Genomic DNA, 22,658 nt, shown 5'->3' with positions numbered 1-22,658 from the left:
GAGAGGTGGTTCCTCTTTACTGGGGTCATTCTCAAGCTCCTGTAAATGGCTTCTAGCCGCCAGTGAGTGGTGCCTTAGAAATGCACATTGCATATCAGCCTTCTAGATCAGTGCTACTCAAAGTGGTTGTCCATGGACCACTGCCGGTCCGCGAGCCATTGGCTGCCGGTCCGCGGCGAGTTTCCAGGAAAGAAAGAGAGAAATAATAGTATAATTTAAAAATGGCACCGGAATTCCACCAAGAATAATTATCAGTCAATAAAGGTTGACAATATTAAATAATATTATGTTTTCAGAAGCACATATTATAATATTGATAATTATGCCATAGTGTTACAGCATGTTTTGCATGAGACGTGCGAGCGTGCGCTTACCCCACTCCTTCTCATATAAAGACCCCGCCCCACCGGCAGTTACCATCGAGAAGTTGAATAAAGAGCGTCATATGGAACTCTGCGCGTTTGTCAGTTGGGACCCCGTCCGAACCCACTGATCTGAGAATGAAAGTACTAATAATATTATAAATTTTAATAATTATTTTCTCTCCAATCCCACCATATCCCTTATGAAGTAGATGGAGACAATTGAACACCACACATCTATAGCCAAAAAGACAGACAGTCCTTGGAGGAGCATGATTTTATAATTGTACTTATTGTACTATAAGAATTGATGTAAACTTTGATTTCATTCTGCCAGCCACCCTTCTGGAATAACAGAAAGGAATGACCGTCTGAGACTGGGATCCTGTTTCCAATATGCATTACAATTAGGACCTGTTATAAAGTTTAGTTAGTAAGAGACAGGATTTTGTATTGTGTCTATGATAAATAGATTAGAGAAATGTTGAGGGCCTGAAGCCCCAATGTGAATTGTTTTAGTTATAAGATTTAGCAAGGCTTGATTTACAATATATTCCGCTGAATATAAAATACTGCTGTCTGTATACCTTTGAAGGTTTCTGTGAGAGACTGTTTGTGTGAATGAGGAATGAATGCATCAGGAAAAGATAAGGTATGAAAGTCATTACAAATATCCAGATGGTCAAGAAAGAGTGAAAAAAGAAAAGGAGTACTTGTGGCACCTTAGAGACTAACAAATTTATTTGAGCATAAGCTTTCGTGAGCTACAGCTCACTTCATTGGATGCATGCAGTGGAAAATACAGTAGGGGGATTTTATATACACAGAGAACATGAAACAGTGGGTGTTACCATACACACTGTAAGGAGAGTGATCAGGTAAGGTAAGCTATTACCAGCAGGAGAGAAAAAACCCCTTTTGTAGTGATCATCAAGGTGGGCCATTTCGAGCAGTTGACAAGAACGTGTCAGCAGTCTCTCGTTGGAATTAATTTGCAAACTGGACACCATTAATTTAGGCTTGAATAAAGACTGGGAGTGGATATGTCATTGCACAAAGTAAAACTATTTCCCCATGCTTATTTTTCCCCCCTACCGTTCCTCACACGTTCTTGTCAACTGCTAGAAGTGGCCCACCTTGATTATCACTACAAAAGGGTTTTTTTCTCTCCTGCTGGTAATAGCTCACCTTACCCGATCACTCTCCTTTCAGTGTGTATGGTAACACCCATTGTTTCATGTTCTCTGTGTATATAAAATCCCCCTACTGTATTTTCCACTGCATGCATCCGATGAAGTGAGCTGTAGCTCACGAAAGCTTATGCTCAAATAAATTTGTTAGTCTCTAAGGTGCCACAAGTACTCCTTTTCTTTTTGTGGATACAGACTAACACAGCTGCTACTCTGAAAGAAAAAGTGAGAGACTTGGAAAGACCAGAAGACAATCAGAAAACATCCATTGTATCGGATGCTAAGCATGTTAGCAGCATTGACGACCTCAGAGGTGAGACAGGCACCCCCGAAGGCGAGACAACAAATAGGAGATAATGATGGGAAGCCCGACAATAACCATCAAATGATAACAGCAGAAAACCACAAGATTAACACCACTTAAGGACTAATGATTACAGGATGACATTGCAAAATGCATGGGCTCAAATGGGAATTTACAACTATAAAGCTGGGGTGTTTTGCCATGGAACTCTGGGTTCAGTCCTGCAAAGCCTCGGAGCATCAGATCGCGACTGACAGAGCCCAGCTCCTCACTCGTGCTCAATCTAACTGGCCATTAGATTGACTCGAGCTACAACAGACTGGTGACTATAAACAACAACTGGCAGGACTCTGTGTGTGTGTGTGTGTGTGTGTGTGTGTGTGTGTGTAAAACTGAAAAGCATATGCTAACTGTTGTATTTTCAATAAATGCGGTGTATTTGCCTTTTCCCCCTGAAAAGATCCCGTGTGCTTTGTATGAGCGTAACATCCTCGCTTCCTCCATATCCATATATCGTTTCATACATGCTCTCATTGTTCTTACTTATAGCTTTCCCCTCTTTTAGAATCAAACCTCCGTGTTTCTTCCAGGAAGTTCTCGAAATTCCTCACTTTCTCACTCCATATCTTTCAGACAGGTAAATCTTTTTTTTGACGTTCATTATTCATTCTTTCCATATGTTCAAACCATCTTAACTTTTCAATTATTATCCTGTTTGCAATTTAATTTTAAAATGTATATTATCTTCTTATCCTAACATTACTTGCCCTATTAATCAATGTTCTCCCGCACATATTTCTCAATAAAAGCATTCCCACTGCATTTATTCGGCTTTCATCCTAATATCATAAATTAAGTACATACCCGGAGTAATGGAATTTATATTAATTATTTTTATGCCTAATTTACAGATGGCGAAGTGAGGCCCAATTGACATATTTATCAAGCAGAGACATCCAGTTGCTGAACACGCAAGTAATTCTGAATCAGATGACGGCAATGTAAATGAAACCGAAGTATTGTCAACAAAAAAGAATTCATACTAGCTTTACTCGGAAATATGACTCCTCAGTTCGGTTTTGTAGCCATGAATGATGGTGGAGTGCCAAAACCGCAGTGCATTATTTGTGGCGATGTGTTGGCTAACAACGCAATGAAGGCATCAAAGCTGAAGAGGCATTTAAATAAAAAACATAATGAAATTAGTTCAAAGCCGAAAGAGTTCTTCGAAAGAAAGCATGTTAATTTAAAAGGCTGTCAGAAACAGATCTTTGAAGTGTCACACATAAATACTTGTGCTCTGTGAGCTTCTTATAAAGTAACGCTTTGCGTTGCTAAGGCTAAAAAGCCATACACAATCGGTGAGACACTAGTGATAGGCTGTATTAAAGATGTCTGCATGGAAATGCTGGGTGAGCCGGCGGCAAAGAAAGTGGCTCAGGTGCCACTTTCAAATGACACTATAGCTCAACGAATTCACGATCTGGCTCATGATATGGAAGATCAGCTCATAGGACAGATTAAATTAGGTAAGTACTTTTCTTTGCAGCTTGATGAATGTACAGACGTTGCTAATACGGCAGTTCTGATGGTGTATGTGCGCTTTGAACATGAGGGTGATTTGAAGGAAGAGTTTTTGTTTTCTGCTTCACTACCAACAAAAACAACTAGTTCTGAAGTGTTCAAGACTGTGAGCGTCTACATTGTTAACAAATGTGGGTTGGATTTCAAGTTTTGTGTAGGCGTATGTTCTGTTGGCGCCACCGCAATGACAGGATGGCATTCTGGAGTGGTTACCCAGATTAAGGCGCTTGCACCCGAATGCAAGTCAGTGCACTGCTTCCTACACCGAGAAAGTCTTACAACAAAAAAAATGTCAACAGAACTAAACAGTGTGCTCAGCGAGGTCGTAAAAATTCTGAACCATGTAAAGGCGAATGCTTTAAATTCGAGACTATTCGCTGCATTATGTGAGATATGGGAGCTGATCATAAACAGCTCCTATTGCATGCTGATGTACGTTGGTTATCGAGGGGAAAAGTCCTGTCAAGAGTATTTGAGCTCCGAAACGAGGTTGCCAAGTTTCTTCAGGACAAAAAACCAAATTGGTCACAATTGTTCCAAGATGTGGCTTGGATAGCCAAGCTGGCTTATTTAGCTGATATCTTTGCCATCTTTAATTATCTCAACACCTCCATGCAGGGAAGGATGGCTTCGTGTCTTACAATGGCAGACAAGATCGACGGACAGAAATGAAAGCTAAAAGCATGGAAGAGTCAAGTGTCAAGAGATTGTTATGACGTGTTTCACAACTTAGCGACAGTCATCACCGATGCAGGTGAAGACCTTGATGTTACATCTCTATGAAATGTCATCAGTGAACACTTGACGAATTTAGCAGAACGTTTTGAGTTTTACTTCCCAGCAGAAGAAGATCCACGGAAAGGGACTGGATGGGTCCGAAATCCGTTTATTCCATTGAAAGATGACTTAACTGTCACTATGGAGGATAAATTGTTGGAGCTGGCTGCTGACAAAAGATTGAAGATGAGTTTCGAAACTACAACATCACTTGCTTCCTTTTGGATAAAAGTGAAAGCAGAATATCCTGAGCTTTCTGAAATTGCTCTGAAAACTCTTCTCCCATTTCCTTCAACATACCTCTGCGAGACTGGCTTCTCAACCATGAGTGTCATGAAGACAAAGTACAGGAATAGTATGGATAGTCATTCTCCATTGTGTGTGGCACTGTCCTCAATTGAACCACAACTAGATAAACTGACAAAGAAGAAGCAGGCTCACCTTTCACATTAGTAAAGGTTAAGGTTTTAACATGCCTATTACTGTGTTAATAATTTTTTTTATAATATCTTTATTAGGAGACTTTGCTGGTTTGATTTTTTAAATATTTTTTAATTTGTATTGTAATATTATTTGTTTACAAAATAAACATAAAATAAAAAATGTCTGCCAACTTTTATTTTATTCATTATATTGTTTCCAGTCTAAATTAATATTACTACGAATGCTCAAATAATATTTTCTTGGATTGTAAACGAATAATAGTCATTTTATACTATCCACACAGACGCACAGCCTTTCAATCAGTCTTCAGTGTATTTAAATGGGAACATCTCCGCATGTACGCCACACTCCCATTCCAATTAATACAGTGAAGAATGTTAGTTTTTCTGATCTGATGTGCTACGTGCCTATGCGAAAACGATAATAATATGGCACAAATATGGTACCGGGTCCCTGGCACATTGGGGAAAAAAAATTGCCGGTCCGCCACATCAGATAGTTTGAGAAGCACTGTTCTAGATGTCAAACTCAGGTGTCTGTTTGCTGTAACCAGGTAGGAAGAGATCCCAATTCCCACAAAACCTGAACTAGTGTCATGAGCAGAACTTTGGCTAGTGGGACCCTGCTTTCTTTTGCACCTTCTGTGTGTGACATAGATCTGTGTTGCCTGGGACACAGTGTGACATCCTCTAGCAATCCCTAGTGGCCAGGCTGCAGTGGCACATTAGATGTGGTAAAATGCCTTTTTAAAAACAATGATGATGACTCTGAGGAGCCCTTTTATTTTATACACATTGGTGATCTCCCAGAAAACAGCATCCTAGCAACTATGGAGGTAGAAGCTCTCTACACCAATATTCCACACAAAGATGGACTACAAGCCGTCAGGAACAGTATCCCCGATAATGTCACGGCAAACCTGGTGGAGGAACTTTCTGACTTTGTCCTCACCCACAACTATTTCATATTTGGGGACAATGTATACCTTCAAGTCAGCGACACTGCTATGGGTACCTGCATGGCCCCACAATATGCCAACATCTTTATGGCTGACTTAGAACAACGCTTCCTCAGCTCTCGTCCCCTAACGCCCCTACTCTATTTGCGCTACGTTGATGACATCTTCATCATCTGAACCCATGGAAAAGAAACCCTTGAGGAATTCCACCAGGATTTCAATAATTTCCATCCCCATCAACCTCAGCCTGGACCAGTCCACACAAGAGATCCACTTCCTGGACACTACAGTGCAAATAAGCGATGGTCACATAAACACCACCCTATACTGGAAACGTACTGACTGCTATACTTAGTACATGCCTCCAGCTTTCATCCAGACCACACCACATGATCCATTGTCTACAGCCAAGCTCTAACATACAACCGTATTTGCTCCAATCCCCTCAGACAGAGACAAACACCTACAGGATCTCTACCAAGTGTTCTTAAAACTACAGTACCCACCTGGTGAAGTGAAGAAACAGATTGACAGAGCCAGAAGAGTACCCAGAAGTCACCTACTACAGGATAGGCCCAACAAAGAAAGTAACAGAACGCCACTAGCCGTCACCTTCAGCCCCCAACTAAAACCTCTCCAGCGCATCATCAAGGATCTACAACCTATCTTGAAGGATGATCCCTCACTCTCACAGACCTTGGGAGACAGGCCAGTCCTTGCTTACAGACAGTCCCCCAACCTGAAGCAAATACTCACCAGCAACCACACACCACACAACAGAACCACTAACCCAGGAACCTATCCTTGCAACAAAGCCCGTTGCCAACTGTGTCCACATATCTATTCAGGGGACACCATCATAGGGCCTAATCACATCAGCCACAATATCAGAGGCTCGTTCACCTGCACATCTACCAATGTGATATATGCCATCATGTGCCAGCAATGCCCCTCTCCCATGTACACTGGCCAAACCGGACAGTCTCTACACAAAAGAATAAATGGACACAAATCAGATGTCAAGAATTATAACATTCAAAAACCAGTCAGAGAACACTTCAACCTTTCTGGACACTCAATTACAGACCTAAAAGTGGCAATTCTTAAAAAAAAAAAACCCTTCAAAAACAGACTCCAACAAGAAACTACAGAACTGGAATTAATCTGCAAACTGAACACCATTAAATTAGGCTTGAATAAAGACTGGGAGTGGATGAGTCATTACACTAACTAAAAACTATTTCCCCAGGCTAATTTTCTCCCCTGCTGTTATTTACACCTTCTTATCAACTGTTTGAAATGGGCCACCCTGATTACCACTACAAAAGTGATTTTTTTTCCTCCTGCTGATCATAGCCCACTTTAATTGATTTGTCTCCTTAGAGTTGGTAAGGCAACCCCCATCTTTTCATGTTCTCTGTATATCTATCTATATCTATATATCTTCCTACTATATTTTCCAGTCCGTGCATCAGATGAAGTGGGTTTTAGCCAACAAAAGCTTATGCCCAAATAAATTTGTTAGTCTCTAAGGTGCCACAAGTACTCCTTGTTCTTTTTGCTGATACAGACTAACACGGCTACCACTCTGAAACAGCTCTGAATAAATCCCTTAACCTTTACCACTGTTGTGATCAGTCATTCCTGTCACTGCAGCATTTCATGGTGCTAGAAGTGAGTGTCAGCCAGCACAAATGGATTTTTACAAAACTGAAGAACATTTGTGGCAAAATAGTGAGGGGACACAGCCAGGCTACAGGGTTATAGAAGAGCAATTGGCAGATGGGGCACACCTGCAAAAAGGGACTACAGGGGCAAATGGGGCCCTGTTTAGCACCTAACTGACTGCAGTCTCGCATGAGGCAAGAGTTTTCATTGCCTGCAGCAGGTACTTTGCTCTCTGTGGTTTTCTCTGCATATCAGCTGCTTTCGATAGGACTGGTTTGTAGACAAAAAATTCCTTGCTGTTTCCTGTTGCTATGATCTACCACTCCTGTGCCAATGAAATAGGAAGTTCAGGGTCAGATGCTCGGCCTCTGTTTTGCCAGTCACCACCAAACCTGCATGCTGCTGCTTGAGGAGACTAGTCTTGTTGGTTGAGGAGTGGTGGAGTGGGTAGGATAGGTGCTGAATAGGATTGTGGGATCAGCTGCATTCTGTTGTACCTGTGCATTGGCACCCCCATATGAAGCGAGTCAGGGTTGATGGAGGGGGGATGTTGAGAAATCTCACTTACAGCACTCTTGCACAGTTAGAAGCGCTCTGTGACAGAGCTGTGTTTTACAGCTGTTGCAACACATGGTGGCAAGCTCTTCTGGGACAGTGTGGCTGGGTTTTAATGCACCAGTCATAGTGGTGTGTAGGTGTCATTGCAACCCATCTTACATGATCATGTTCTGAATGAATTTAAATGGGGTTAGAGAAGTTGTGTTTCCTGCTCTTTGTAATTTCTGGACTTCAAACTCTCCATCTGTAGCCTGGGAGCTGTAAACTTTAAGAATCTGTTATGAATAGATGGAATTTTTTCAGCAGTGCTTTACAGGGCACACAATTCATGCATAGAATGGCTGATGGTTACTTTGCAGTGCATGCTAACAAGTGTGTCATGATGGGGGGTTTACGTGGTACATTAGTAAGCACCATCCAATTATAAAGCAAATTCATTGTTATTTCTGTCTCCTCCATCAAAGCAGAAGTTGCATGGTAATTGCTTTTGAGCCTTCTAAACTGCAATTTCCAAATCATCTGGGGGAAGATATTCTTGCTAACAGGGCTGCGTGACCTGTTTTGGAGAAACATGAGCCCACTTACACACTGTGAGCTGAAGTAATACAAAGTCATGTTGGTGGGTCAGTTCAGATGAGTGCACTGTTGTCTTGGCTCTGGGTTTTTACATACATGGTTTGACCTCTGATCACTTTAAAGAACTGTTTTCCAGACCTTGAGAACTGAATTGAGATGTGTTGACTTCTGCAGCTGCTGACTGGGGATGTGAAAATCAAAGACAAAGGGTGGTGTGTGTGCGTGACATACATGTATACATCTGGTCAGAGTATGTAGATAAAGGCCAGGAGGCAGCAAATAAAACTAATGTTATTAGCAGTGAAAGCCCCACAGGACTAGTGAGGTTTTAGTCTGTGCTCTGGCTCACTTTTGTTGTTTATACATTGGTAACAATCTCCAGTTCTGTGGGATATGTTAGCCACAGCAGCAGGGATCTACAGTGTGCAAGAGTGTATGGCTGGCAGGCTGCCTATGGGGGGAAGGTCCCAGGAACCTCCCACTTTCCCCTTTAAAACCCTCATCACAAAGCCCCATGTCAGGGATGCATTACTGACCACCTGAACTAGTAGGCCCGTCCTATTGGGTTCTGGGGAGGGGGGGCGCAGTACAAGCCCGCCCACAGCTAAAGGACCCTGGGCAGCTAAGATTGTGTCTTTATAGAGTTAGTTCCTGGTATCTCCACATAGGCATCTGTGGTGTGGCTCTAGACTGTTGGTGAGGCATAAACCACAGAGGAAATGAGTATGCTTTGCTGGGGCAGTTTTTTCTTGTGGTTGCAGTCAGCACTGGAAATTCTAATTCCTGGAAATGTACTATGGCTCTCCTGCAGACCCCATCATCACTGTGGCAGACTCAGGGCCGGCATTAGGGGGTAGCAAACAGGGCCATTGCCCAGGGCTCCACAAAGCTAAGTTATATCAGTGGTTTTCAAACTTTTTTTCTGGCAACCCAGCTGAAGAAAATTGTTGATGCCTGTGACCCAGCGGAGCTGGGGATAAGGGGTTTGGGGTGTTGGGAGGGGCTCAGGGCTGGGGCAGAGGGTTGGGGTGCAGGGGTGAGGGCTGTGGGGTGAGGCTGGGAATGAGGGGTTCAGGGTGTGGGAGGGAGCTCTGGGGTGGGGCAGGGGGTTGTGGTGCAGGAGGGGGTCAGGGCTCTGGGATGGGGGTGCAAGCTCTGGGGTGGGGATAGAGGTGCAGGAGGGGGCTCTGGGTTTGAGGGGGGCCTCAGGGCTGGGGCATGGGATTGGGGTGTGGGGTTGGGGTGCAGGCTTACCTCCGGTGGCTCCCGGTCAGCGGTGCAGCTGGGGTGTAGAGGCAGGCTTCCCGCCTGTCCTGGCACTGCAGACTGCGCTGTGCCCCGGAAGCAGCCAGCAGCAGGTCCAGCTCTTAGGCAGAGGAGTGCAAGTGGCTCCGCACGGCTCTTGCTCACAGGCACTGCACCCCAAGCTCCCATTGTCGAGGAACCGGCCAACGGGAATGCGGAGCTGGTGCTTGGGTTGGGGGCAGTGCGTGGAGCCCCATGGCCCCCCTGCCTAGGAACTGGACCTGCTGCTGGCTGCTTTTGGGGCGCAGCGTAGCGTCGGAACAGGTAGGGACTAGCCTGCCTGAGCCGGGCAGCACCGCCCACTGGACTTTAATGGCCTGGTCAGTCGTGCTGACCAGAGCCACCATGACCCAGTGCCTTCCATTTTGCGACCCAGTACTGGATCACAACCCATAGTTTGAAAACCACTGAGTTATATCATATCTGCAGTGTCAATGTGGGTAAATGTAATGCAAGTATTACAGCAATTTAATCTCTAAAACTGGAAATAAATCTCACTAAAGTCTAAAAAATAACTGTGGCAGAACAAATTCATATCGCATATTTTTTGTGAACTCATTTGCTTACTGAATCACAGCTCCATTGTGTTTGTTTGATTTGTTACATCTGCACTTCGAAAGAGCAAATCGCTGATGGTTGATTGGTGTTGGATTCCAGAGCAGGAGCGACGGAAGCTCCCTAAAAGTGTGTGTGTGGGGCCACCGGCACCTGAACCGAGGCTCTGCCCTTGGGCCAACCCTTCTTTCCAAGGCCCCACCCTCGTGTTGCCCCTTCCCCCTGAGGCCCTGCCCCTATTCGCTCCTCTCCGCCAACTCCCCCCATCACTCGCCCTTCAGGCTGGTAAAAAGTGATGGAGCCATGGCTCCCTGGCTCCCCCTGTTCCTGTGCCCCAGTTTGAGAGAGAGAGCAGAGTAAAATTAGGCAATCACTGAGTCGAGTTGTTGGACCTGTATCCAAACCTAAACATTGCATTGCATCTCCTTTTGACTGTACCTCTAACCATGACCTCAGGAGAGAGAAGCTTCTTATGCTTAAATTTACTGAAGAACTATTTACATTCAACAGTATCACAAGATCGTCCGAATGGTCTGGCTGAGATTTCAGTTGAACGCAAAATTCGTCACAAGCTGGACTTCTCTAAAATAATTGAAGATTTTTTCTCCTCAAAGCTAGGAAGGTCCCCTTCTAAGTGATTTGGGTAAGTTTGTTGTGTTTCATACTCCTTAAGAGATGCGTTCTGAATTGCTTTTTTTTCTTGCATAAAAGTCCTTTTTACACTGTATGATGGCTTGAGTGGCAGTAGTAGCAGTAATATTACTATTATGACATTGATAAAACCGAAACGTTGCAGAAATCCAACGTGTGAGCAAGTTAGGGAGGCAGGGTGGGGGCCACTCCTTAGTTTCTGCCCTGGGCCCCAGTGAGTCCAATGCCAGCCCTGAGCTGACAGCCAAAGGGTAGACTGTATTTCGCTCAGTGAGGGAAGCAGTATGGAGGGATCTCCTCCAGCGATTTTCCACCCCCTGAAAGGAGCCATGATTGAAAGTTTTTAAAAAGTCACTTAAAGTATCAATTTTCAGATCTTTCTGTCAAGGCCAGGTACTCAGAGGCTCCAGTTTATATCCTATTGTAAGCACAAATCCATTCCCAACATGGTAATTCAGACAAGTTTGGCCCTTTCATGTAGTTCTGTACTGTACTAGACCAGGGTCCATAGGCAATATCTGTCCAGGGATTTGGGGAGGGGGCAGACGCTGCACTAGATAAGCATGCTGGCCTCTTAGGGTATGTCTACACAGCAAAAAAAAACCCCATGGCTGGCCCATGCCTGCTGACTCGGGTGCGTGGGTCGTGGGCTGTTTTATTGCTGTGTAGACTTCCGGGTCCTAGAGCTGGGTCAGCTGTGGGTTTTTCTTTGCTTTGTAGACATACCCTATGCCCCAAAAAAGGATTTTCTCTAGTTAATTTGAAGTATGGGCCATTCAGTAATGGCACAGATTATCTGCTCCTGCATCTGATTCCATGCATGGGAGAGTTGCAAGGGCTGGTTTAGGGAACAAAGCACAACAATCACTTCTAGCACATCAGTGATTTTGCTATGAGCCTAATAACATGGGGCCTAACTTGCTACCCTACAAATGGCCTCTGGTATCAGTGGGTGCAAATATTTGTAAGCGTGTTTTATAAAATGTCTTGCAAGTGCAATTGGATGCTTAGAATAACTAAGCGCTACAAGATGCACCCACAAATACTGGTAGTCAAAATGAGGCCTTTTATAAAATCAGGGCTGTGGAGACCATGTCACATGTCTCACTGGGAACCCTACAAGTCATGGTGGCTGAGCATAGGGAATCACAGAGAGGTTAGCTAAGGCACTTTCTCGCTGGATCCACTAGCAGGCTGTACAACATAGACTTCTGGCGTAGTGGGTGTGCTGAAAGACATGTGGGTGTCTGGGTGAAATAATTCTCAGCTGGTGGAATGGCCCCAGGTTCCTATTCCTGCTAGGGCAGGTTAGAACCATCCTGAAGCTGTTCAATCTTGAGATGGGCCAAAATATCCCAAGGATCAGGGAATTGGCTTTCCGCCCACTTCCTTCCTATGTCCCCTTCCTCGGGTGTTCTGAGCTCAGCTATGCTGAACCTGAGGATCTGGTCTTCTGTATCTAGCCGAAGAGCAGTTTTCTGTCCCCAGGGAAAGGAGAAGAGCAGAAAATTCCATGAAATCTATTGAGGGAGGCACCTGGATACTAGTAATGGGCAGTATAGACATTTCATAGATAGCCTTGCTTTGCTCAGCAAGACTCAAGAAAAAATGGCCTTGTCTGTATATGTTCCTTTTGTGCTGTCATCTAACTAGAATACTTTAACTTTGAATCATGAGTAATTCCCACTCTTCAAATCTCTTCTCTACATTCCCCTTTCTCTTTAAAACTATAAAGCATTCAGAGAGGTGGATGAAGTACATAACTTCATATGATATCTTTCCAAAGGCAACAGACTATACATGTATCCTGCTTTCATGAGTCAGTTTATTTTAAAAGCAATGAAATCGTTATTTTGTTTTTCAAGGAAGGAGGTCCAAAATTATCTCCTTATTGATCCAGCACTAACCAGCTTTCTTAAGTGAAGCACTATAAGATCATTAGCAATGATCGTAATCCTTGAGGTTACTAATGGATAGGCTGCTTGTTTGCTTTAAAGGTAACCTTTCATGTTTATGACTATTTAAAAACATTTGAGTAAATGCCGAACATCACTTCAGACTTTCATTCAGCTGACATAGGTGCTGGAACTAGGGGTACTGCGGGGGCTGCTGCACCCCCTGTCTTGATGTGGTTTCCATTATATACAGGGTTTACAGTTTGGTTCAATGGTTCTCAGCACCCCCCGCCCCACCACCATATACATCGTTCCAGCACCCCTGCCAGCTGAGCATGTTAGTTGGAGTCAGTACCTTCCAAGAAAAAGCTAGGGTCCTGTAGGAAGGTGATAATCACCTGGAGAAGGTGGCATTCTTTCCCCGAGTTGGTACTTAACTAATATGAAAGATGGTGCTGAGAATTCTGTGTTGCTGGAGATGCGGTCTGTCAGATGAGATGCAAAATCAAGTGTGCTCCTTCACACTCTAGCATCATTGTGCTGTGGCATCTAGTCCTCTCCCCTTTGTCAAGAAGTAGCAGATGTCTGGATCCTTGCTGGACAGTTTCCTGGTAGAGGAGAAATCATTGATATGGAATCCAGGTGTATAATCGAAGTGTAACCTGTTTTATTTACACACTCTCTCTCTCGCTCTCGCTCTCTCTCTTGTCCTGGAACAGAGGTGGTCACAGACAGCATTCAGAGCACTGCCTTTTTTTCAGGAATCTCAGCCCATTCACAAATATCCAGTTCCCATGGAGCAAATCTGCCTCAAGAATTGATGTTTGCAGTGTTGTAGCCATCTTGGTTTCAGGATATTAGAGAGACACAGTGGGTGAAGTAATATCTTTTATTGGACCAACTTATGTTGGTGGAAGGTACAAGCTTTTGAGCAACACAGAGCTCTTCTTCAGGTCTGGGGAAGGAAATCAGTTTCTGAGGGCTGGTCTACACTACAAAGTTAGGCTGATCTAGCTATGTTGCTCAGGGATGTGAAAAAGTCAGTTCTCTGAGAGATGTAGTTAAGTTGACCTAAGCCCAGGTGTAAATGCTGCTAGGTGGATGGAAGAATTCTTCCATTGCCCTAGTTACCACCTTTTAGACAGGTGGATTTACTACAGTGATGGAAGAATCCCTTCTCTCTGCACTCTTTAGCCTATAGTGCCACAGTGATACAGCTGCAGCATAAGGGGTTTGAAGTGGGCAATTAAAGGCAGCAGGCTGTGTGGTGTGTTTATAGGACTGGCCTGGGATGTGGGAGACCTAGATTTAACCTCAAAAGTTTGAAACCTTAAAAGTTGACCCAAACCAGAATTATCATCCTCTAGTGAGTGTCAGTTCTAAGCACTTAGGGTTACCATGGCACTTCTTGTAAAAGAAGGGGGTTTAGCCCTACAGTGTGTGCTACATTCTAACCTCTGATCATTCCATTCTGACTAGTTGGGTTCTTCTGGAGTGGGCTACAGTATTTCTTCACTTTCTGTCTTCAGACTTTCATGTGGTGGTTATACTTCTGCCACTCTCTGTCCAAAGGCTCGGTGCATGAAAACTGGGGTACCTAGCTTACAGTTTTGCCAACCCAAACACTCAAAAAATTTATGAGTCAGGACCCTAAAAGTCATGAGACTGAAAAAAATGGGGAGCTCTCTTTTTATATACCCTCTTGAATTTGAGTCCTATGGGCATAGTCAAGTCATATTTTAAGGCTTTCTTTTGCAACCGTGTGGCCTAAAACCTTTTTTTTAAAAAAAAGATAGTTGATATTCTCACCTCAATCCCATCCCGCCAGAAGCAAGAGCTTTTAAGAAAAATACCAACTATCTTGAGGCTCACAAAAACATCAGAAGAGCTGGGATGAAAGGTGTCATTTCTCTCGCACTGCAGCACTAATTCCAGTTGCTACTTTTGGAGCTACAAACTCAGAGAAAATGAATTGATTTAATTGGATTAAATTGTGAGATCTATGAACCGTGTGCACCAGGTTGTATGATTCAAGAAGTACCCTTTTTAGGGATGCAATAATGAAAGGATGCTGAGTTGATGGATGCCAAGGACATCTTAAGATGAGACTCCATGTCTTCATTTCCTGAGAAGGCTAAATGAGACAGGAAGACTGGTTTTAAACTTGCTTTGTCTTGGATATAGCTGCCCCAGCTGCAGAAACAATAATTGTGGTTGATATTTAGCTGCCGTGCCATAATCGTCCCCATATTATGATGGAAATTTAGCTCTTCTGTAACATTATGGAAACAAATCATTTTAGGAAATGCTTGCTGCTCTAAGGTTTTATTTAGCAATCACAAGGAAGTGGTATTTCAGTTCTGCTTTTTAATACTGCGCATTAGCAATAACATAACAGTACAGCTACCTTAAACTATAGATCAGGATTGGCCAAACTTACTGACCTCCCACCACATACAATCTTCAGAAGTTCGAGAACCGCAAGACATGCCCAACCTGCCCCGTGGGGTGGCGTCTGTCGGAGTGCGGGGCTTCTGCACTGATGCCCACCCGTGGGGCTAAAGTCCTTAGACCCCCGCCTCCATCCCTACAGGGCAGAAGCCCCTAGTCCCACCACCCCACCGCAGGGCAGAACCGGGTTATCTTCTCTTCTGTTGCTTCATTATGTATAAAGAAGCCCCAAAGAGCTTTAAAATAAAATGTTGCTTGTATATCATCTTAGAAATATTTAGTGTGCCAACGTTGGCTCTTTCTGGTTTTGCTGGACAGTCTTGGGGGAGGTGTTCAGGTTTGCATAGGGAACTCTTCTACCCTAATTGAAGAGTGTGTGTGTGAGATCTCTAACAAAGATGCCTCTTTAAATAGTCATTTAAATTAAATAGATATTAACAAAAGCAATCTAAGGGTACATACACCACAAATGAAGGTGTAATTGTAATGGGTGAAGGCATACCTGCACTAGTTTTAAGGTAGTAAAAGACAGAGCTGTATATGGATCCCAGATTGGGTGAGCAACCAATACATACCCAGAATACTTAGAAGGCGACATCCTTACTACCACTGTTACTTGTGCCAGCTAGATTAAAGCTAGCATGAGTATGCCTACCTGCACTGCAGTCACATCTTAATTTGCAGTGCAGATGTACTCTGAAATTTCCCTCCCCTCTCAGTTGCTCAGCTTTCACTCTGACTGTTTTGATGTCATCACTTCACTAATTCTCAGATCATAATCTTCCAGTCTAGACAATTCCCAATTTGTTAATGGATGGTTTTTTTGCAGGGAGTGAGGTGGGGTGGTAGAAATACTTTGACTTTTTTTTAAAATACATTGCTGAAGGAACGAAAAAAGACCCATGAAGAATTTCATCTATTGCAGGTCACCTTTTAATACAAGTCCTACTGTATGTGTTTTGTAAACACAGAAGTGTGCTCTGACAGAAGCTTCTATACCCATAGTCTCTTGCTAGTTCCTGCAGGCGTGGGTCAACGTCGGAGAAAAGATTAACTGAAGACACAGGTTTCCCAATGGGGCATGGCTTGGGCTGTTGGTGTGTATAGCAATCAGTGGGTAATGTACTGATAAGAGACTTTCTGAATACCATATGAGCTTGAGAACTCAGAAACTCTAGCTCCATCAGCTTTTCAGTTTGGGTGGCCTTTGTTTTTGACTCCTAAATTTCTTAAAAGATAGTGTTGGTATCACTGGACATCACTGAAGACTGAAGGCCTTTATGGAAAGAAGCATGGGTAGCTGAGAGCAAGCTTCCCCACCACTGTTCTGCCTTCTTGTTCTGGAGTAACCAACCCTAGGGATTAAGAGGTACCACACCCCGTCACTGTATTTTGGGACTTTTTCTATGCTAATCTGTAAGCTCTTTGGGGCTTTCCCATCTCTGTACAGCACTGAGCACACTGTCGTTCTGAATATACAGGCAACTGTCCTGGATGAAGATCAGCAAGAGTCTTTGCTATTTTGTTCATTTGGGAAGTTAGTATGGTTTTATAAAAAATTCAATTAAGGCATCAATGTTAGGCCAAATTGATAAATTTCTTGCTTAACAGAACTATGCTTTGATGGCTTTCATGTGCCATTTTAATTAATCTGCATAAGGGATGAAGAAACAATGCAGCGATTAGAGCCTTTGATAATGTAATTATCTCTCACAGCAAAGTTCTGTGCAAGAAGAAAGTATGGTGCTTATCAGGATCATGCATAAATTCACACTGCTTGTATGAATTTAAAGTCTTCCTTTTTCTGAGTGCGCATTTTGATTAACTCTGAGCAAGACTTTAAGCTAATGTGGGAGCATGAAAGCCCAGGACCAAAAAACCCACCCACACAATGGTAATATCCCATATTGCAACCTTTTAGGAAGAGTATAATACTGCTTTCTTTATTAGAATTCAGAAATCTGACACACAACCAACTACACAGAGAGAGAAAGCAGGCTGCTCCCTTAGGCAGAGGGTTGCAGATCGGCTGTTTTGTAGACAAATATTTGATGACTCTGATCACATGCTTCCTGACAGAGCCTGCTAGCCTGCAAGAAAGACCAGGAACCTCTTACCACTTGATGCAATAGTTTATAATTTTAACATGGTTTTCAGTACACCACAGTTAGGGTATATCTACACTAGGAGCTAGTGATGTGATTCCCAGCTAGCGGTTCTTGAGCTAGCACACTAAAGATAGCTGGAGTAGCATGGGCAGTGGCAAGTGGTGGTATGGACTAGCAATGGTGAGCACAAACCTACCTGAACATTGTGGGTATGTAGCTGGCATGGCTAGTCTGTTCCTCTGCTCACCACTGCCCATGCTACCCTGGCTACACTACTATCTTTAGTGCATCAGCTCAATGAAAGCTAGTGCAGGTAAGTCTAGTGTGAGCTGGGAATCACATCCCTAGCTCCAAGTGTAAATGTAGCCTTAGATACTTTTATGGGATTAGGGAAAAGCAGAGACCATGTCCTTGCTCTGCAATCTGTGGATTCAAATTCAGTGGATTCATTTTCATTTGAAAGACTTTGGCCACTAGGCACCAACACACTTTCCTCAGAAGAGAGACTGTTTACTATCAATAATTGCCCTTTAAGAGTCAGTGGAAACAATTCCTTTTCACAGACTTCACCAAGAAATTCCTTTCCTTCTGCAATATCATGCACTGCAACAGGTTCTTTCTGAGCTTTATTTATGTCCAGAACCGACTTTGGCACAACAGACAAATCACCAAACTCCTTCTGAGTTTCACATACATCCAGAATCACCTCTGGCCCATCAGGAGGATTTTCACAAAACCCCCTTTCAGGTAAACTGGTAGACTTCATAGTCACAAGATTAGAAGCCTTCTCTTCCTTGTGACAAGTTTCTACACTGTCAGTGAGTAACATAGTCCAATCACCTTCATGGTTTCCTTGTGCCTGGCCTATGATAGCACCCTGATCAGACAAGGTTGTCATATCTTTACCCAGCAACACACTAGTAAAATAGAAACACCAGAATCACTTGGTCTCTGGGAGCTATTTATGACATCAACTGGATGCAACCTAGTTACCATGTCATCATCCCTAGCAGACACAAATTCAGGACCACTTCCTTCCTGGGCTTTAGTTGTATCCAGAATCAGCTCTGGGTTAACTGATAAATTTTCAACCATCATAGGCTGACAGCCTTCTTCTGTCTGCTCTACAAACAGAAAAGAGCTGGAGAAACATTCCCCTTGAACAGACAAACAGCTTGGGATATCATTTGCCTTGTCCCAGCACACATGGCTGTTCATGGTCAATTACTTGGAGATTCAGGTAGCTCCCTTCGTAGGCAAGTCATTACCCTTAACAGACACAGGAACACGTCCTTCACTATCACAATTCTCCACACTGGTAACAGGTAAGGTATAGGGATACTCATGTTCCACTAACCTTGCCTTCCCAAACTGCTGATTAGACAAAGCCATCAGCTCAGAAGGCTGCCTATGCTCATCAGGAATAGGATCCCTGACACTATTATGGCAAATCTGGTGGCTGAACTTTGTGACTTTGTCCTCACTCACAACTATTTCAGATTTGGGGACAATTTATACCTTCAAGTCAGCGGGACTGCTGTGGGTACCCGCATGGCCCCACAGTATGCCAACATTTTTATGGCTGACTTAGAACAACGCTTCCTCAGCTCTCGTCCCCTAATGCCCCTACTCTACTTGCACTACACTGATGACATCTTCATCATCTGGACCCATGGGAAGGAGGCCCTTGAGGAATTCCAGCAGTATTTCAACAATTTCCATCCCCATCAACCTCAGCCTGGACCAGTCCACACAAGAGATCCACTTCCTGGACACTGTGGTGCTAATAAGCGATGGTCACATAAACACCATCTATACCGGAAACCTGCTGACCACTATACTTACCTACATTCCTTCAGCTTTCATCCAGACCACACCACACGATCCATTGTCTACCGCCAAGCTCTAAGATACAACCGCATTTGCTCCAATCCCCTCAGACAGAGACAAACACCTAGAGGATCTCTACCAAGCATTCTTAAAACTACAGTACCCACCTGGTGAAGTGAAGAAACAGACTGACAGAGCCAGAGGGTACCCAGAGGTCACCTACTACAAGACAGGCCCAACAAAGAAAGTAACAGAATGCCACTAGCCGTCACCTACAGCCCCCAATTAAAACCTCTCCAGCACATCATCAAGGATCTACAACCTATCCTGAAGGACGATCCCTCACTCTCACAGACCTTGAGAGACACGTCAGTCCTTGCTTACAGACAGCCCCCCAACCTGAAGCAAATACTCACCAGCAACTACACATCACACAACAAAAACACCAATCCAGGAACCAAACCCCGCTGCCAGCATTGCCCACATATCTATTCAAGGGATACCTTCATAGGACCTAATCACATCAGCCACACCATCAGGGGCTTGTTCACCTGCACATCTACCAATGTGATATATGCCATCATGTGCCAGCAATGCCCCTCTGCCATGTACATTGGCCAAACTGGACAGTCTCTACGCAAAAGAATAAATGGGCACAAATCAGATGTCAAGAATTATAACATTCAAAAACCAGTAGAAGAATACTTCAGTCTCCCTGATCACTCAATGACAGACCTAAAGTGGCAATTCTTCAACAAAAAAAACCTTCAAAAACAGACTCCAACGTGAAACTGAAGAACTGGAATTAATATGCAAACTGGACACCATCAAATTAGGCCTGAATAAAGACTGGGAGTGCTTGGGTCATTACAAAACCTAATTTTCCCCTACAGTTTCTCACACCTTCTTGTCAACTGTTTGAAATGGCCATTACAAAAGTGATTTTTCCTCCCTTGGTATCCTACTGTTAATTAAATTGTCTTGTTAGACTGACCTCCCACTTGGTAAGGCAACTCCCATCTTTTCATGTGCTGTGTATTTATACCTGCTACTGTATTTTCCACTCCATGTATCTGACGAAGTGGGTTCTAGCCCACGAAAGCTTATGCCCAAATACATTTTAGTCTCTAAGGTGCCACAAGGACTCCTCGTTGTTTATGCTAATCTAAACTTTCTTTGCCTTCCCCTCCCTTAACCAGTACCGGATTTACCATGGCGCCAATGGTGCCATAGTGCTGGGCCCAAGCTCAGAAGGGGGCCCATAACACTCACTTCCTCCCCTCTCGCAGCGCTGCAAAAATGGAGCCTCAGAGCGGCAGGGATCCAGCCTGGGAGCTGAGAACCCACAGGGCCCTGGGAACTGTAGTTTCTTGGCCAGCTCCCTGCCTATAGTGCCGGCCCTGGAGCAGGGAAGGAACTACATTTCCTGCATTCCCTTAACCATTATCAACAGGACAGGGGAGGGGAGGGAGTGGGGAAGCTGTGAGACCCCATGCACCGCAGCTTGCTGTGAATGGAGAGCTGGCTGCTAGAAGGGGGTGGCAATGTGAGTGGGGAACAAGTATGCCCAAGGAGTAGAAGGCTTTGGCCCAGATATCACCCTCAGAAGACTTCCCCAGACTGGATTAGGGATGCTGGTGTGATGTCGCCTGGCAGCCCCCAAAGAAGGAACTGGGTGGACTAAATGGACAGTGCACCTCTCTATCTGAAGCCTAGCAAGGGAGGTATGTGGATCCCACCAGAAGTTAAAATTAAAAGTAAGGGAGGGGAGGAGGACCTGGGCAGCTTCAGATACAGTACAGGAGGATTTCCACTTCTGAGCCATGAAAATAGAAATTGACTTTTCCTTTCCAGATTTACCTAATATTCAGAAAGGGAATCTAGCACCTGCCTTCCAGATTTGAACACTCTCAAAATTCAGGATGCTCAAGCTCAATTTGGGCGGCTGTTACTTCATTTCTCCCAAATCAAATATGCTGATGCACTGTAATTTGCTATAGAAAAAGTAGGATAAAATTGAGCATCAAATGCTGGGGTCTTCCCAGTGCTAACTATAACTGGAATTGCTATTTTCAACAGCCATTACCTTTTTTTTTTTTTTTTTTTTAGTTTTGTTTGTTTAAAAGGAAGACAGTAATATTGCATTGGCAAATTCCCCATAGAAACGAAGAGTGAAACAAAAGAATAATAAAGACACCTCAACTTTTCCTCATTTATGTAGGACAGTCTTATAATATGGATCCAGATATCCTCCAATCACACAAACTGAAAATTGTTCCACTTTACTGCAGTTCTATAACCATGTGGGAACCAGTCCTGTCTGTGATCTGTGCACATCCAAAATTCTTAGTGAATTCAGAAGTGCCTTGCTTTTGTGACCATACTCCCTGATATTTTCAGCCCTGGTAAGCGAAGCAGGTTTACATTTAGTAATTGGGTGGGAAGCCTCTCAGAAAAAGTTAGGTGCTGTAGGAGGTGTTGCTTGTTCACTAGGTAATGTGTGACCTTCCTGTTACAATAGTAAACCGGGGCACCACAGAATGCACTTTGCTCCTAGAGTCTAGAATAAGGTCCTTTGCTTCTATACACAGCCCATTAGAGATGATGAAAAGACTCCCACTCACTTCAAGAGGCTTTGGTCAGAACTGGTTATACACAGGGTAACTCCACTGTCTTCACAGGGTCCTGGTCCCACAGCGAAGGGGGAGCATGTGAGCTTATTGCAGAGCTGCTGCTCAGGGATGGGAACCTTCTGGCACCCCAGCCTCCAAAATCATTCAGGCTGCACTTTCTGCACTCTGTGCTAGCTGAGGGGTGCATGGGAACTGGTGGCCTCTGCTGCAGGTGATGGGTATCTCAGATACTTAAAGCCATGGCCTAGAGAAGGGAAGTGCATAACTGCAAGTCTGCAGCTGCCTAGGTCCAGCGCTGAGGATTTAGAGTTCCTAGTGCTGCCATTGTAAGGTTCAAGCATGCTCAGCCTTGGAATAGCCACCCCTCCCTTGACTAGTAGCTGCAGCTATCTAAGGCTGGCCTCTGGCAATTGGCCCCATGGCTATAGCCAGAGAAGCTGCAGGTGGCTCTGTGACTACTGGGGGCCATGAAGCTAGAGCAGATAAAGAAACTGGAGTTAACCTCAAGGAACAGAGGTCACCAGTAGGAAAGGAGTGTCAAGGGGAGCAGGGAAAGGGGAAGCAGGTCAGGCTTGCAGCAGGAGAATAGCCCCAGCTGGTTGGGCAGCATGTCCAAAGTAGAAAGGAAACAAGTATGGGGAGAGGTAGTGGTGATCAGGTAGTAGACTAGCATGTAGAAGGGAGCAGAGGAAGAAAGGCTGGCGTCTTCAGATTCCCAAGGGCTAAGTCCTCACTTTGGGGAAATGGTGTTTGCAAGTGGCTTGCTCAAATGGCAGGATGGGTGCTGAGGGAGGGATTTGTCAGAATTG

At 44.1% G+C, this 22,658-nt stretch overlaps 1 protein-coding gene and 1 pseudogene across 4 annotated transcripts in view; both read left to right on the top strand.

Annotated features, from left to right (window-relative positions):
- Window positions 1-22,658, top strand: part of LOC125639870 (uncharacterized) — a 158,853-nt gene that overhangs the window by 31,974 nt on the left and 104,221 nt on the right. For 3 of the 4 annotated variants that reach the window (XM_075130752.1, XM_048857642.2, XM_075130750.1), the window contains exon 3: window positions 10,792-10,924. The exons of the other annotated variant lie outside the window; for it this stretch is intronic. The gene's annotated coding sequence lies outside the window, so the exon portion shown is untranslated. The remainder of the gene's footprint in view (window positions 1-10,791; window positions 10,925-22,658) is intronic. 4 annotated transcript variants of the gene reach the window in all.
- LOC125639797 (SCAN domain-containing protein 3-like) lies at window positions 1,839-4,670 on the top strand (annotated as a pseudogene).

The sequence above is a fragment of the Caretta caretta genome, chromosome 7 (assembly GCF_965140235.1).
Source record: "Caretta caretta isolate rCarCar2 chromosome 7, rCarCar1.hap1, whole genome shotgun sequence".
In the NCBI taxonomy this organism is placed as follows: domain Eukaryota; kingdom Metazoa; phylum Chordata; order Testudines; family Cheloniidae; genus Caretta; species Caretta caretta.
The sequence above is the reverse complement of the archived record's forward strand: the minus strand, read 5'-3'. Positions and strand labels throughout refer to the sequence as shown.